We start from the raw sequence: 19,028 nt of genomic DNA on the forward strand, positions 1-19,028 counted from the left end.
AAGGCAGGTCACGATTGCCTTTCTCATTGCCTCAGTAAACCGGAAACTGTGTGATGTTTTCTTCCTACAATGATGGTCCCATACGCGTCCTGGGGAGGAGAGTGGGCGGGAATTAGCATGGCCGCGCTGTTTATACAACAGCGCGCTGTGAATTATAATGAGGTGAGTGACAGTCGGAAGTGCCCGCCTCTCCCTCGTGCTTGTGACTAAACTCTTAAATTAACAGTATTGCTGTACATCTCAAATATAGGAAAAAACAGCCCAAGCTGCTGAATCATGTAGCGGACCTTCAACGGCTTTCATTTCTATCGTTTTGTTTTTCGTTTTTTTCATATTTGATTGAATTATTGTTGTTATTTCCGCTCTGTTTCATATGGTCAGTAAATGTGTTAATATGGTTGTTCAATCCCGTGTCTAAATCATTTATATATATATATGGTCAACAAGAGAGGTCCCAGGACAGAGCCCTGAGGCACTCCACTTACAACGCTTTCCCCCACTGATTGATGAAGATTAAACTACCCAAAAGGTGGCACGGGCATGAATAGCCCGTAAGTGGTGGCCCTTTTGAGCCATTACCAGTATCAAGAGCTGATACTGGAGATCTGTGGAGGTGCGACTGCACCCTGCGTGACGGGAGATGTCTCCCGTCTTTCCCCCACTCTAACTTAACTCCATTTATACTAACCAAGCCCTAATCCAACTAACGCTAACTCCAACAATACCATCTGCCTTTAACTTCACGAAGAAACTCTCGCGAGACACAGCATCAAAATCTTTCCTAAAGTCGTTATATAATGGTGTAATCTGATTCACTGCCACCTGCTAGAAATATACTTGACAAGAGGGTAAATTTAGTAAACACGACGAGCCGTTTGTAAATCCATGTTGTGGTGCCTTTGTTAATCTATGTTTTTTTCATGATGTAAACGAATGACTTTTTACAATCTTTGATTCGAAGAATTTTCCTACAATAGGCGTTAAACTAATCTTCGATAGTTCGACCAAATTTGGTGTTATTAGGCGTCTATCATACACACACCTGAAAGTAAGGGATCATACACACCTGAAAGTAAGGGACACGACTTAATAATGGTCCTGGATGGACCGAAACGTCGTCCCAGTGTTTATATTTTCAGGTGTGAGTTGGGTGTCTAATTTTCACCCACGTTATTATGCCTACTGACTGCATATTATTATTTTATTATTATTATTATTATTATTATTATTATTATTATTATTATTATTATTATTATTATTATTATTATTATTGTTGTTGTTGTGTTTACAGGATGACGTAATATCCACATGAAGAGAAGATGGCCGCTGGGCGGGAGTTTGGTGCTCGTCGTCAACTTTCACTGCCCGGGGGTCACCCAGCTGCCTGGGGTCACCCAGCTGCCCGGGGGTCACCCAGCTGCCCGGGGTCACCCAGCTGCCCGGGGTCACCCAGCTGCCTGGGGTCACCCAGCTGCCCGGGGTCACCCAGCTGCCCCCAGCAGCTTACCACTGCCAACACCGCCTCTCTTGTTTTCCTGCCTACATAAGGCAGGTGGTGGGGTCACAGGCTTCACCTGGAGACATAAGTAGGTAAGTCAAGCCGGGTGTGTTGGGTGAGGAGGCGTTCATAAGACTATTGGGATGGTCTCAGGTGTATGAGAACCAGTGTTGGGATGGTTCAAAGGTTTCCGGGAACCAGTGGTTGAGACACCGGCCCCAGACTGCCAATTCTTCGCTGCTCCGCCACCTCTTGCCCAACTCCTCAACGGCGCCTCCACCACCCTAGCACCTGCCCTACTGGCACGTTTACCTAGCTGTGGGGGTAGAGTGGAGTTTCAGCTCCTGGCTACCGCCTCATAACGTTCGTTTGGCTGGTGTAGTTATTGGTCATTATACCGTTGAGGTGAATCTTATCTGCTGCTGAACGCCATGTTTGGAGTCTGCTTCCCTCTCCTGTGACCTCTTGTTGTGTGGTCTCACACGTCAGAGGACCTGCCCGTATGACCCCTCTTCGACATGGTCATGTCTCTCCTCGCCTGCTGTGTTCACCCTAGGTGCTGAGGGACGTTAGCAAGACTTGAAGAGCATCAGTCATGTCAAGATCACGTTCTCTTACCCATTTTTCGGTCGACCAAGAAGCCACAAGGCTTCTTGGTCTTCTTGGACTTGTGTAAGAATACACTTGGATGTGATGAAAAAATCTAACCATTGATAATAACAAATAAGAGGCAACTGCAGCCTTGTGTAAACTCCTTGCCATAGTTTTCACCTCATTCTACAAGGACGAATCACCAGAGATTTGATACGTGGCTAATGTGGTGCCAATAGCTAGAGCCACTGAACCGCTAACGCTAACAAGTATCCCTTTTAATGTATCATAGACTGACTACAAGGAGGCTCCTAGTACACTTAGTAACAAATTAATTTTGTCCCCAAACGTCAACCTGTGGGACTCCACTTAGGAACAATGCAGGGCCCAAATGCAGAAGAAGAATCACAATAACGTGGCTGAAGATATGAAGATACACACATACAACTTTTTAATGGTCCAGGACGGACCGAAACGTCGTCGTTACTTCATCTTCTGACGTGTGGTTTGGCCCTCAACGCAGGACCCAACACCGGGCCCTGCGGAACTCCACTTGTAAACAATCTCTAATTTAATTTCTTTATATTTATGTTAATATATCGAATCTTGGAAATATATTTTTTCTCCCTTGGCGAATACGGTCGCCTTTATCACCGGTCTCTTGTATGCAACCCTATGAAAAGAACCATCTATCGTCTGTGGATAGATGGTTAAGGTTCACTTAACCAGTTCAGTGAAAGCCTATGTAAATTTGTCAAGCAAGAACGCCCCCAACCCTCTGTGTCGCTTACTGAGACCTGCCGATCAAATTATGTTTATCAAGGTGACTTTGAATTGCATCCGCTATTATCGATTCCGATGTTTTGTTCAAGATTGAGGTCAGGTTGTTTGGGCTGTAATTTAAGGCTAAGGAATTAGCTCCCATTTTGCAAATAGGTATTGCGGTTTCCATTTTATATAATTACAAAACGCTATTTGTTTATAGAGTTTTTTTAATGCTAACAAGGGATTTAGTGAGTTTCAATATCTTCCCTCTCTTTCACCACCTTCCCTGCCCTTCACCACCTTCCCTACCCTTCACCACTTGCCCTACCCTTCACCACCTGCCCTACCCTTCACCATCTCCTCTATTGCAATACAGTACATCGGACTCGATAGGTTAAGTGGGCTGCTTGGGTTTGTACGTTCCTGGTTCGGCTAAAATGTTGATATTTTTGAGAGACACATGAAGAGAACGGACGAAATTAGGAGGCAGCATCACTGGGGTGCGTCCAGGGCTTCCCAGAAGCACTGGGGAACACGCTTCTGGTAATATGAGCAAGCAGTCTCAGAGAGAGGCCGTGGTGGGGGGGGAGAAGGAGGTTGAGTTAGGAAAAGAATGGTAGGGAACAGGTACTCGTATGGGGGTGTGGGGGTCACATGGGGAGGGGGTGTGAAAGGATTGACAAGAGGGGGGGCAGGAGGGGGAGGGTGGACAGGAGCCAAGCAACGCTGGCCTCTTAGGATGGGGAACTGGCGATAACTTGATATAAGCAGAGAGCACTGCTCTGCTGAAAACTGTTTTATAGTGTGTGTGTGTGTGTGTGTGTGTGTGTGTGTGTGTGTGTGTGTGTGTGTGTGTGTGTGTGTGTGTGTGTGTGTGTGTAATTACCTAAGTGTAGTTACAGGATGAGAGCTACGCTCGAGGTGTCCCGTCTTCCCAGCACACTTTGTCATATAACGCTAAATAGTCACCTATTTGTGTTCGCAGGTTCCAACTTGAATTGAATATCGAATAGGAAGACCCACACAAGTACTAGTGACAGCAGGACAGAGGCAAGGTTAGGTTGGGTTAGATCAGGTTAGATTAGGCAATATTATGTCAGGTTAGATTAGATTTGGTTAGGTTAAGTTAGAGTATGTGAGGTAAAGTTAGATTGTGTTAAGTTAGGCAAAGTTATGTTAGGTTTGCTTAGGTTACTACAACTTTACTACAAGTTTACCAAAATATGTATTTTTACTACATATTTGCTCGCCCCTTCGCCGCGATGGGCAAAAATATAGAGCGATCATTGAGGCTTCATATGAGATGGGGTGAGTTTGAGATTTCTACGCGGTACACGATCTGAAACCTTCTCTTCTGCTGGCATATTAGACGTGACCATAACGCGTCTGGGGAACATCCAGCTCATGGATTCGAATCCTCATCACGGCCCTTGTGGATTTGTTCACGCATGGTGGTATTGCTTCAGTGCCCATCACCCTTCCAGGCACTGCGCACTGAAGGACCCAGCGATGCACCAGACCGCAAAATTGACCAATTGGAAAGTACAGGAGCAATCAGGACATCCATCATGATATGAATGTCAGTAACACGCTAACTTGACGGAAGATTGGTTAGATGGTAGGGGAAATAGTGTTGAGAGAGAGAGAGAGAGAGAGAGAGAGAGAGAGAGAGAGAGAGAGAGAGAGAGAGAGAGAGAGAGAGAGAGAGAGAGAGAGAGAGAGATTTCTTTGTTCAGCCTTTAGAGTGGCAGTCTATTGCGCACCCCCATACTCATCCTGTGAGCGGTAGTGTATTGTGCACCCCATACTCCTCCTGTGAGTGGTAGTGTATTGTGCACCCCATACTCCTCCTGTGAGTGGTAGTCTATTGTGCACCCCCATACTCATCCTGTGAGTGGTAGTGTACTGTGCACCCCATACTCATCCTGTGAGCGGCAGTGTACTGTGCATTAACAGAGGTTGCAAGCCGCTGTTAACAGACATATTGTTGCAGATGTCGGCAATGGATTGTGTTACAGAACCTCTCATAACTTTGCAACATGTGAATCAAACGTCCTCCAAATAAGATGCTTTCAAGCAATCCGTGTTCGCTGCTAAGGATTTACAACACGTTTTCGTACCACGTTTACGAATTGAGTGTTACGAATACAGATCTTCCAAGATCACGAACACCCATAAACGTTTCCTGAGAAATTCTGAGTAGTTGTTGTGTAAGTTGGGATGTAGACTCTGGGCCCCGCCAGCCACAGGCTGTAGTATTGCCGCGCTGGGAAGGTGAACACCCTGTGGATAGGTTCGAACCCTAATCAAGGCCCTTGTGGATTTGTTCTTTGATATATCACGTTATTGTGATATATATATTTATATAACATCTCCGTGTATAACATATATTATACCGTCTATACTGCCTGGCTCAGTCTTGTGAGACCTTGTGTGGGTGTTGGCTGTTAGTCCTATACATATATGCCAACCCGTTCTCGCAAATTCGTAAAGTCAATATTGACTTATTAACTACGTGCATAGGTGATATACTAAACATAATAGATACCCTTAAAAAGATTCATAGAAAACACCAACCTTACCTAACCTTGTTAGTATCTTAAGATAAGCATCTTATTGCTTCGTATTTACAATTATTACTTAACCTATACCTATTATAGGTTAGGTAATAATTGTAATTACGAAGCAATAAGATGCTTATCTTAAGATACTAACAAGGTTAGGTAAGGTCGGTGTTTTCTATGAATCTTTTTAAGGGTATCTATTATGTTAAGTATGTCACCTATGCACATATTTAATAAGTCAATATTGACTTATTAAATTTGCGAGAACGGGTTGTATATGCACACACACACAGGGGGACTTCGAGGCTGAGTGGACAGCGGTATAGGGAGTCGTAGTCCTAAGGGCCCCGGTTCGATTCTCGGCCGAGGCAGAAACAAATGGGTAGTTTCTATCACCCTGATGCGCCTGTTCATCTAGCAGTAAATAGGTACCTGGGAGTTAGACAGCTGCTACGGGCTGCTTCCTGAGGATGTGTGTGTGTGTGTTCGTGTGTGTGTGTGTGTGTGTGTGTGTGTGTGTGTGTGTGTGTGTGTGTGTGTGTGTGTGTGTGTGTGTGTGTGTGTGTGTGTGTGTGTGTAAGATAAATATATGTAGCAGATATAATAGAGGAAAATAAATTGGATAGAAAGGCGGGGTCCAAGAGCTAATAGCTCGATTCTGCAGATACAAATAGTAAATACACACACACCCACGGCTCCACACATCTGCCACATCACACCGTCGGCTCCACACACCTGACACACCACACCCGCGGCTCCACACCTGCCACACCACACCCGCGGCCCCACACACCTGCCACACCACACCCGCGGCTCCACACACCTGCCACACCACACCTGCCTCCCGTAAACTCCCCCAGGACTGAAGGCCACATTATTGAGGAAACAATTTGGTATTTTCCCGACTAAGTGAGCAACATGTCTTGGCACTTAACATATAACTCCCAGTCGACCAAGAATCGTGAAGCCGGGTTTGTTTACGGTAGGTAGGTAGGTAGGTAGGTAGGTAGGTAGGTAGGTAGGTAGGTAGGTAGGTAGGTAGGTAGGTAGGTAGGTAGATAGGTAGGTTGGTTGGTAGGCAGGTAGGTAGGTAGGTAGGTAGATAGGGAGGTAGGTAGGTAGATAGGAAGGCAGGTAGGTAGGTAGGTAGGTAGGTAGGTAGGTAGGTAGGTAGGTAGGTAGGTAGGTAGGTAGGTAGGTAGGTAGGTAGATAGGGAGGTAGGTAGGTAGATAGGAAGGCAGGTAGGTAGGTAGGTAGGTAGGTAGGTAGGTAGGTAGGTAGGTAGGTAGGTAGGTAGGTAGGTAGGAAGGCAGGTAGGTAGGTAGGAAGGCAGGTAGGTAGATAGGTAGGTAGGAAGGTAGGTAGGTAGGTAGGCAGGTAGGTAGGTAGGTAGGAAGGTAGGTAGGTAGGTAGGTAGGTAGGTAGGTAGGTAGGTAGGTAGGTAGGTAGGTAGGTAGGTAGGTAGGAAGGCAGGTAGGTAGAAAGGTAGGTAGGTAGGTAAGTACGTACCTGAAATAATATAACAATTCCAGATTTCAAACACTCCAAGAAGGTTAATATGTCAAAATAACAATAAAATATCTGAAACAAGGAAATATTATTGTCGTAGGGGGATGGGGGGAGGGGGAGGGGGGGAGGGGGAGGGGGGAGGGGGAGGGGGGAGGGGGAGGAAGGGGGGGGAGGAAGGGGGGGAAGGAAACCCTGAGAGTAGGTCACAATTGTGACCTTGTCCGTAGGGGAGGGGGTAGGTGGAAGGGTATGTTTATAATGACCATTGTTGTTATGAGTTGACCTTTGCAGGCGATGAGTCACAATAACGTGGCTGAAGTATGTTGACCAGACCACACACTAGAAGTTGAAGGGACGACGACGTTTCGGTCCGTCCTGGACCATTCTCAAGTCGATTGTCTGGCACCTAAGACCTTGTTGACCTTTCCCTGGGTGAGGGAGTGGGAGGGGGGGGGGACTACTACACACTACCATTACTACTGTCTTCTCTCATTACATGCTCAGTCCTCTGCCATCCATTTTGCTGCCTTCCACTCTCTTGCCCGCCACCCTGCTGCCCTCTATCCTACGGCCTTTCAACCTGCTGTCCTCCACCCCACCGCCATTCAACCTGCTGCCCAGCAGGACGCTAACTACCACGCTCTGATACTAACAATAAATCAAACAACATCAAGAGCAGGGCTGAGAAAGCAATACCCCGTGACGTCACAAGGCAAGGTAACCAACTGAGGCGCGCCAGCAGGGAAGCACTCAGATATAAGCACAAGTTATAAGACTTTATAACCACAACCATTTCCACCTCTTAACTCAAACTCAGTTTTGACTAAGAGTATTCACGCCACAAGACAAAAATACCATATCTGGAAACTATATTATTTTTGAAAGAGAGAGAATCAGTCATTACCAAAATTGAGCCCTTTTTTGTTTTTTAAATTGTAATTTTTGTTAGGCTGCCACTACCTCACTTCGTGTATACATGATCTATCTTCGTGTCTTCATGCACACCTGCCTACAGGTGTGGATACATGGTCCGCCTCACTTCGTGTATACAGGCTCCACCTCGCTTCATAATCAATCAATCTGTGATTTAAATAAAGTTCAGCACAAATTTTTGCTCTCGGAGCGTCCATCAATTTACAGCCTCTTCCTTGTGCATTAGACTGCCACTTGCCATCCTGCCCACTGCTACCCTGTGAAGTATTTTACATGAATTTACCTGAGGGCCACCAATACTAGTGGCCTCGACGAGGACAGGAAACTGGCGGCTTGTCGAAGGTCCCCCCCATTTGCCTTGACGATCTTTTCCAATTGGACTTTCAAATTTAACAGAGTTTTGGCATTTACGGCTTCGGCGGGTAGGCGGTTCCATTGGTTTATACACTTGTGGGTGGAAAAAGCATCTCCTGTTTTCAGTCGTACATTGTGGCTTGTTAAGTAGACTGTTTATGGCCTCCAATTATTCTTGAACCGTTGTGGAGCCGTATATGTAACTCTGACATGTGTCCTTGTTCGCTGTAATGCAATTTTGAGCAGGCACAGTTGCCTATGCAATGTCCTATCTTGAAAAAGGTTTTTATAAGCACAGACTAGTCTCGGATCCCGTGTGACGTTAGCTACACCTGGCATGAATATTAATTGGCGTTAAGCTCTCGGTGTTCATAAGGCAAGACCCTCGTTCCATTATCTGGTCCCGAACAAGATTCATCGCACATGTGACGATGTACCAACAGATTTTATAACCTATTGAACCTTACCCACCTGGTAGGCAGGTAGGTAAGTTGGGTTACCTAGCCTAACCCAACCGAGTCTAACGCAGCCTAACCCACGTTAATACAGCCTAATCTTAACGATACGTAGGGTTTTGACAATCAGAAAACGGGCTTTTCCCAAATGTTTTGTGTACAGTTTGACTATACTCCAGCGTCAAGGGTCACCTTGTACTCGCTCCCATTTCACAACTCCAAAAGAAATATTGACCAGAAGAACTGTGGCCGGAAACCAGTTCAGACGACCAAACGAGATCTAACTAGCTAACGCATTCGGAGAAGATGTAGCAAGATATATGCAGAGCAGATGTTTCCAGTTGATGTATCCAGAAAAAAGCTACACTTTTTACCTAATGGATACATCGATTTAGAAGGAATATCTCATTACACAGCTGAAGTAGTTATATTCAGCTCATTAAGCTTAGGGAATATATCCACCTCACATGTCTAGTTATGATTCCTCCAGCTGTTCATGTCCATACAATGATTTGTCCAGAGAGACACCTTCCTCTCCCCCCCCCCCCCCTTGGGTACATAGAGAACGGGTCCATCTGAAGAAGGAGTTGACCCTGGGGCAGGTTGCTGGAGCCTCCGCTGTTCTTACACATGGCCGATGTTGCTGCTGCTGTGTGTGTGTGTGTGTGTGTGTGTACTCACCTATTTGTGCTTGCGGTGGTTGAGCTTTGGCTCTTTGGTCCCGTCTCTCTGTCAATCAACTGGTATACAGGTTCCTGAGCCTTTTGGGCTCTATCATATCTACATTTAAAACTGTGTATGGAGTCAGCCTCCACCACATCTCTGCCTAATGCATTCCATTTACTAACTACTCTGACACTGAAAAAAATTCTTTCTAATGTGGCTCATTTGCGTACTAAGTTTCCACCTGTGTTCCCTTGTTCGTGTTCCACCCGTGCTAGAGAGTTTGTCTTTGTCCACCTTGCCAATTCCCCTGAGAATTTTGTAGGTGGTTATCATGTCTCCCCTTACTCTTCTGTCTTCCAGGGACGTGAGTTTCAGCTCCTTTAGCCTTTCCTCGTAGCTGATACCCCTCAGTTCCGAAACGAGTCTGGTGGCATACCGCTGAATCTTACTGTATCTCTGAATCTCGCACACATACCGCTGTGTGTGTGTGTGTGTGTGTGTGTGTGTGTGTGTGTGTGTGTGTGTGTGTGTGTGTGTGTGTGTGTGTGTGTGTGTGTGTAAGGCTGGTGTTCAGTAAGAGTGCGGCACCATTGTTGCCTGCCACACACCGGAAGGGTCAACGGACGCTGTCCCTTGTGCGCCACCAATGAATTGTTCCCCTGAGAGGCCGGAGCGGCTCCGCAGTAACGTCACGCTCAAAAGAGCGCCGGGGCTGGTCGCTCGCACCACGCCCACACGCCATGGGGTGTGGGCGTGTCGCGTGGGTCCTCTGGTATTACATGGGAAAGCATGAACTATCAGGTCCGAGTACTCGATCTCGGCGAAGAAAGGACTCCAGTGGGTGAGGGAAGGATTCCAATCAGCGGGGACGTGGGCTCCAATCGGCAACAAAGGAAAGAGTATTAGGCATGTGAAGTGATTAGCTGGTCAGAACCAGCCCATCACTGGTCAGAACCAGCCATGGCCTCCATGTCGTCCAACGTAGCGACGAGATGTCTTGAGCAGTCTGGCCGAGCCAAGGGTAGGCTAGTGCTGTTGCCCCTCCACCATTTAGTGTTTTCATGCGTGTACGGAGCCCGAGGTAACGGTGTTTGAAGCAACACTCATTCAGTGTGGACCGCAGCCCGTCCTCATCAACACGGGCCTAAAGTGACTACATGCAGCCGCCAAACCCCGTGAATAAATGAAAACCGCTTTATGCAAGACTGATGACGTTCAAACACTTGTTGAACATTGCTTCGCTGACGACCTCTCTTCTAATCGCAACTTTATAAATACTTCGTCAATCTACTGCGAATACAAATAATTCCCAACAGATCGTAACAAATATACAAATGTACTTACAAATGCACTCACTAGAGAAGAGACGATAGAGACGAGAAGTCATAATAACGTGGCTGAAGTATGTTGACCAGACCACACACTAGAAGGTGAAGGGACGACGACGTTTCGGTCCGTCCTGGACCATGGGTCTGGTCAACGAGACGATAGAGATATTAAATAATATACATATGGAAGATACTGGAGGGCCAAGTACCAAATCTACACAGTAAAATAACAACATACTGGAGTGAACGATATGGAAGAAAATGCAGAATAGACCCAGTGAAGAGCAGAGGTGCCATAGGCACAATCAGAGAACACTGTATAAACATCAGAGGTCCGCGGTTGTTCAACATCCTCCCAGCGAGCATAAGAAATATTGCCGGAACAACTGTGGACATCTTCATGAAAAAAATAAATTGTTTTCTTCTATGCCTAACCAATCAGGCTGTGGTGGATGTGGGCCAGCGGGCCGCTCCAAGAACTCCCAGAACTCCATCAAGCAGGTATCAAGCAAATTTAAATAACCTAATTTAACCTCCGCCTAAATTTGAACAATATTTTAATATATAATAATATTAATTTTTATTTAAGAAAATTACTATTTTGAGTGAGCAGCATGTTAAAATTTATGATTGCGTGTTTGGGGTCGGCCGCTGGGTGGAATGGACATAGCCTGAGAACGGGTGGCCGGACTCACGGTTTAAGCCTGGAGCACTCCGAGGGAATATTAGCCTGCATCATAATCTTGAGTTTATTGATTGATTTTCATGAATCAAAAACTTGAGGATTCTTCTAAAATGTCAGAAAGTCATTGATTTGGAAATCAATTTAGAAAATTTAATTTCGCATTATTATTTGTGTTATTCTTCAGAGTTTCAAGACGCTGGCGGAAGTCAATCACTTCGCGTCTTGAGGGGAACTTCTACGAGCGGTTGACTGTTGAAGATATTTACATACAAAGTTCACGTAGGCAGCTGGGAAGACTTGAGATTTTGTTTCAATCTTAGTCGATACATAATCAGCCTCAACACAGCCCGATAACCATCAATACACAGCACGATAACCAACATCAACACACAGCCCGATAACCATCAATACACAGCCTGATAACCATCAATATACAGCCCGATAACCATCAATATACAGCCCGATAACCAACATCAACAAACAGCCCGATAACCAACATCAACACACATCCCGATAGCCAACATCAACAACGGAACAAGCAATCATGACCAACTCAAATGCTTAAAGTTAAACAAAAAAGTATTTTTATATTGCATCATCTTGGAGTGGAGGCCAGAATGTTGGTACCCACTCACCCGTGACTGTTGGAGATGGTGGCTTTTGTATTGGAAAAAGGTAGCTTTTGTGTTGAAGGTGGTGGCTTTTGTGTTGGAGGTGGTGGCTTTTGTGTTGGAGGTGGTGGCTTTTGTGATGGATGTGGTGGCTTTTATGTTGGAGGTGGTGGCTTTTGTGATGGAGATAGCAGCCCTTGTGATGAAGATGGTGGTCGAATCTGTTTTTCCGCTGCTGATGAAGTGGCATAATGCACGCCTCTCCGCACCAATGGGGAGGGGCGGTACAAGCACCAGGTGGCACTAGGAAACCATCCTATTTGACACCTGCAGATGGGACGCCTACGGATCATTAACTAAGATCGTCGCGGTACAAATTAGTGTGGCTCACCACTCCCTAGTGTGGCTCACCACTCGTTAGTGTGGCTTACCACTTGTTAGTGTGGCCTCACCGCTCCGGCTGTCATCATAACGGCTGGTGTGGTGGAGAAAAGGACAGGCCTGGCACACTACATTGTTGACCTTGCATTGCACCACAAGAACGCTGCAATAACGGCGGTGGGGACGTTATTTCCTGATCAGGAAATGCACTAGCCTCGTGCGCTGCCTCCCATCACCACCAATACTCGCCAGCTCCACCAGATATCCACAGAACAGCTGCAGAATACATCGTCTCATTGCCCCTGAGACTTATAAGTTACACGTGGCATTATAAAACGAAATTTCCTATTAAAATTGAGACGTGTTGCCCCCTGGTGGAGATTTTTGCAACTTGATTTTGTTATGGCAGCTTGTCCATTCTTGAGCGATATTTTATCAAAGAAAATTTCAGTCAAGCTTATTATAAACACCCCAAGACCAGACAATGCGTTGGGTAGCCTTGCTTGAAAACACAGGCTCTATCAGCTCTTTGTTAGAGCAAAACATCATGTTTCGTACGGTTTAGTCGGCGAGAGCCCTTCATAATACAGTATATATATATTTAACGATATTAGTTCGTCAGATATGTACTAGGGAAGGTCTTCAAAGTTATGACTTAGTATGAATAACCGTAGACGTTATGCAGGGTTGGCTTATGACTTAGAATCCTAGAAAATAGTTTTTAATCCTTGAGTCGTAAAGGGTACCTGAATTAGTCACGAAACGCTGGCAAAAACTGGCATTTTACTGGCCCCATTTTAAACCACGCGCCTCCTGACGTGCGTGAAGCCTCGCGTTGATTGGCTGAAGGTTGTTGTTGTTGTTGCCTTCAGCTGAGTTTGTGTATATTACTGACCCATTAGATGAACACCTCCACAGTCCTGAACCCGGAAACAAATAGCTTCATAACATGTAAGTTGTAAGCCAGAGATCACAGCAAGACAACACCAGCGACCTTCCTGATCATACCAACAAAGGTACACATTTATTGTTCATTATTCACCTCATACTAGTACTGGTAGTATCAAACATCCATAGTCAGGCGCTGTCACCCCAAAACTTTCCAGGATGATCAGTTTGGTGTCCTTTATGATGGCATCAAATTTGTACCCTTTGAAGAAAGAGAAAATGCATGCAGTAGTTTTATAAGATGATAGTATCAAGAGGCATTCTACGTGCAAGTGACATCGTGTAGCCTCAGTGCTGGGCATCATTTCGGTGCCTAATTGCATAGCTTCATCATGCGGCATTATTTCATGGCTTCATCTTCATAATCTAACACGTGGTGAGGAATGAAGAATAATAATATGGTTGATCATTTCTTGTCACCGTTTATTTTCATGTTCCTTATGCTATATAGACACACAAACTTAACAATGTATCCTGATAATTTACATCAAGCCATGTTGGGTCTTTGGGAGGAAAAAATCAGCTGGAAATAATGATAATAAAAATAATGTTTTATTTACAAGAAGGTACAATGCGTTTGTGAGATTACATAAGATTGGTATTTTTACATTCTTGCAAAGCCACTTACACACATAGCGTTTCAGGCAGGTCCTTAATCTAACATATCAGATAAGAAAAAAAGGTACATTGTAGCAAAATTGTATATCAACATATAACAATATAAACTGATAGGTGATTACACTGGTGAAGATATATTTTAAGAATTAATATTGGGGAAGTGGGTAGTACAAGATACAGTGTGGATGTTACATTCCCAATTGAACTGATTAACAACCGCAACTACTTAAATTTTAGTCCCTGTCGAGCATTGCAAGGTCATGTCTCTCCTCTCTTCCATCACCTCAAGCAACACTTCCCTCGCTCATCTCTCTCATCCCGCGCCTGGATGTGAAAACCGTGTGATGTGGACACAGCGGCCCCGATCAGTAAGCATCCCCCAGACTACACGTAAAACTATTGAAGGTTCACGCGGGTTTGTTATGATTTTGATAGCGGATCCTGATAAGGGGAGGCTCCAGAAAATCTAAAATTCTTGCTGAATTCTTGCACAGGATAAGCCATGTAAGGCGGCCACAAGGTGAGAGAGAACGACAGGCGTAAAGTGGAGTGGAGGGAAGGGGGCAGTGGGAGAGAGCCACACACATAGAGGCCAGGTGTGGAAGAGAGGGTGAATCACACTAACGTGTCACAAAGGTTCACAATGAGTTTTGTGAAAGGCAGCTAAGTGGACTGTACTTCTACAGAAGTGAAAGCAGCATTACTCACGGGAAAACAAGACTTTCATAGACCGCTCAGCAGAGAAGCAGGCAAATTGTCGCGAGTCTGGTAAAGATAACCCAAATTACCAGCCCAATATAGTCAATTATCTGTGTTATTGTAGAAAAATATCATGAGTTATTATTTAAGAAAATGTATAGGCAATGTACACACAGGATGCTATGTGTTAGCATTGGAAAGAGGAAGCATTTCCAGGAAACAGATACCATCGCCAGACTGATGTTGACGTTCGTGGAGCGCTCCGGCTATGGTCCTAGTCGGATCAATCAACGAACACCAACACACTGGCGAATGTGTCTGATTGAATATTCAGGAAAGACAGGTGTTGGCGTACGTGAAGCAAACCGGATAGAATCTGACTACGGATTCACCGAGGCAAAAAAGTAAGGTGTGACTGCTGATAAGATTACAATGAGGTTCTCCACCCATGAGAAATACAGTCCTTAGATGCCATTGATTAGAAACTGCGAAAGTTTCCATTGTCTCCTTGTTAAGCGTCAGCCATTATGTGCATCTGAACGTGCGAGGCGAAGCTGGCGGCACCAATACGCACCTTTGACGCAGAGAAAAACTTTGTAAAACTTTTGTATACTATTGTATCCAAGGGTCACCTTGCGTTAGAACGGCTTATTGCGTCTGTCTCTTTCACACTCAACAAAACACCAGTTGCATCCACTGACACCCACTAGAGGGATCACCGCATACAACCCATAAACCATACAAACCCACTTGAACACCGAACCTGTTTGACCACCATACAAACCCACGAGACCCATCATTGAGAACCACTGGACTACCATACAACTCACTGGGCCATGCTTCCGGTACCTTGCACAATCTGTAAGCCCGCAAGAAACACGGCCCTTGAGGTAATACTGTTTTCCTCTCCACAGCTCCTCAAGGCGAGCTTCCTCGATGGGGAGCCAAACTCATGTTTTTGTTTTTGTTTTACTCTACATGAAGACAGGTGTGTGTTACCCCTAGATGAAGGCAGGTGTGTGTTACCCCTAGATGAAGGCAGGTGTGTGTTAGATGAAGACATCAGCTCTGGTTGAAGATGGTACGTATAGCTGTTCTGCATGGTGGAGATAGTTATATTTATTTATGAAACTAATTTCTTGAGTAGGATGTGAATGTTGACACTTTCTTGACGTCGGACGATGAGGTGATCCCCCCCCCCCCCCCCTTCCGTCATTCCTCCTCCCTCTAGGATTGCTTAATTGGGCCTAGGAAAGATTGGCTTAGGTCTGTGGCTAGGCTGTTTCAATTTTTGTACTTCACTAGTACTAAAAATAATTCTTTGGGGGGATAAAACAGTCTATACTTTGTATTTCTCGTCCATAGAAGCCTCCTGGAAAATTATTACCTTCAGTTTCCAATATTTTTCAGTCTCACAGATGCTTTCCAGTTTTGGGAGACATCAGAATTAAGATATCACATGGCTTGAGGTGTACGATTGGGTGTCCTGGGTGTAAGTTTGTCCTGAGTGTGTGTGTGCTGAGTGTGAGGGGACACTCATTACCGCCATTATTGTAATTAGGGGTGGTTGCCTCAGCCGCTGGCCCGCAGCGAGGTCATTAGAGTGTTTATGAGGTTATTATCGGGTCTGGAGGGATGAGGCAGCCAGGTAAGTCTTCCTTGTTTGGTGGCGTACTGGCCAATTTTGGATGTTATCACCATCACCGCCAGGCCACTCCAAACAAGTCTGTAGGACCAAGTTATCACTAGTAAAGCTTGCCCCAGGCCGGGACTTGGGAGGAGTAGAAGAGCTCTCAAAACCCACCCCAGGTATATTACTCCAGCATAACGAGCTCATCAAATTTACGGGCTATTCATGCCCGTGCCACCTCTTGGGTGGCTTAATCTTTATAACGAACTCATCAACTTGTTCACGGGAGACATCTCCCGTCACGCAGGGTGCAGTCGCACCTTCACAGATCTCCAGTATCATCTATTGATACTGGTGATGGCTCAAAAGAGCCACCACTTACGGGCTATTCATGCCCGTGCCACCTTTTGGGTGGCTTAATCTTCATCAATCATCAATCAACTTGTTGCGTGACGCAACCCTGGCAGGCCTCGCAAGAAGCGCCTGGCAACAACAAAAACACTGGCCTTGCCGGTTACACACAGTACTATGGCGATCGCGATAATGGATTTCTTGTGGGTTACTGTAGAATAACGCTGAGGGTACGAACAGAGAGAGAGAGACAGTATTTGTTGTTGGTGAGAGGGATCGATCTTGCGGGTCTTGAGAGGGGGTCGACCAGGTGGGTCTTGAGGGGGATGTGGACCAGGTCATGGAATTAGCTGCTTGGTTCAGGTCATCAGAACGGTTTCGTAGCATCAGCCAATGACTAGAGTATATATAATACATTTATAAATACGAGTTATAAATAAAAGTATATATTTCTCAAATACTGGGGATCCATGGTGGCCAGGAGTGGGTGTGTGGAGGGGTTTCAGTGTTCCACCCTCCACCCACTCTGCCCTCCACCTTCCTACACCTTATCCTTCACCCACCTTCAGAAAAAGACTCCAAATCGATTCAAGACGACTTGGAATTTCTTTTCAAATAGACTTAAAATTAGCAAATGTAATTTTGTACTAAAAAATATAGTGTTCTAGGCATAGAAAATTATATTACTTACCTGATATAAATGGACAATATTAAAATTGCCAAATGTGAATGTGAAAAATATATGGGTGTCGAGTAGGGATCTTAGGCTAAAAAATCAATGTATTAATGTATGAAATGAGGGGAAATAGGACCCTAGGTTTCGTAACAGGAAACGTTAGCAACAAACATCTCATGTAATTATGTATCTTAGTTTTGTACAGAAAAGGAACACAAAGTTAATACCGAAAATTATCAACCTTCCTTATCAGGAGAGATTAAGAAAGTTTAATTTACATTCCGTAGAAGGCGAAGAGTAAGGGGTGAAAGAAGTGAATTATACAAATGTATGAAAGGATATAATAAGGGCCGACTAATGAGGCGAGAGACAGACAGTAAAGAGTTGGGGAAATAGAAGTGGAAAGATAAGGAAGGAACATCACATATAGAGAGAATGGAGTAGTACTGTTAGAGCTATTTTTGTTATCTTTATTTAATAAAATACAATATAAATCATATATACATAAATTTTACAAGGCAGTACTACATTACATATACAGTAGTATAATTCTCATTAAACAAGTGTTTCATATTATCACAGAGCATGAATTTTAAACCCTTAAATGTTATACTTATTTTTCTTTAAATGATTTACAATTTTAGAGATTATATTTACATTAATTTAGCTATTGGAGAAAAGCGAGAATTGAAGTAGAAAGAGAAAACTAGATGAAAGAAACAACACAGTATGCAGGATCAGCTTCAATCCGATGGTACAGAAGAGAGGACGCAGGTGGGACACCACCCCCTTAACCTAGTTACTGTAAATATAATCTCCAATTTTTTGTAAATCATTTAAAGAAAAATAAGTATAACATTCAGGGGTTTTAAAGATCATGTTCTGTGATAATGAAACACTTGTTCACTGAGAATTATAATTTTTTTTTTTTTTTTTTTTTTTGAGAGATATATACAAGAGTTGTTACATTCTTGTACAGCCACTAGTACGCGTAGCGTTTCGGGCAAGTCCTTAATCCTATGGTCCCTGGAATACGATCCCCTGCCGCGAAGAATCGTTTTTTCATCCAAGTACACATTTTACTGTTGCGTTAAACAGAGGCTACAGTTAAGGAATTGCACCCAGTAAATCCTCCCCGGCCAGGATACGAACCCATGACATAGCGCTCGCGGAACGCCAGGCGAGTGTCTTACCACTACACCACGGAGACTGCAATGTAGTGTTAAGTAATAATGTAGTAATAATGTAGTATTGCCTTGTAAAACTTATGTATATATGATTTATATTGTATTTTCTTAAATAAAGATAACAAAAATTACTCCCCACGGTGGCCCCCCAATGCAAAAAAAAGTGTCCCAGGCAGATGTTGAGTGTCCCCACCCACCCCCCTTCCCCAATCTACCCCCCCCCCTCCACAGACGGACCCCCCTACCCCACCTGCACCAGTACCGGCCACCACACAACACAACATCCGGGAGGGTAGAAATAGCCTAAGCTACTCTATCCCTTTGAGATGTATTTTATTGTCTCAATAAACGTACTGGAACACGACATCCGGCTAGGGTCTGATCTTATATCCTGGAACTGACCAGAGGATTTCCAGTTCCTCTTCGGGTATTGGTGAAGGGAAAAGGAGGAGTGAAAAGGGGAGAGACGAGAGAGAAAGTGATTTGTTATCATTATTGGTGTATTTATTATATACCACTTACTGTACGTGTATACTTTACTGTTTTGTCGTTTGCATCCATACTTCTTTCTTCACTGT

The sequence above is a fragment of the Procambarus clarkii genome, chromosome 34 (genome assembly GCF_040958095.1).
Source record: "Procambarus clarkii isolate CNS0578487 chromosome 34, FALCON_Pclarkii_2.0, whole genome shotgun sequence".
Taxonomy (NCBI): Eukaryota; Metazoa; Arthropoda; class Malacostraca; order Decapoda; family Cambaridae; genus Procambarus; species Procambarus clarkii.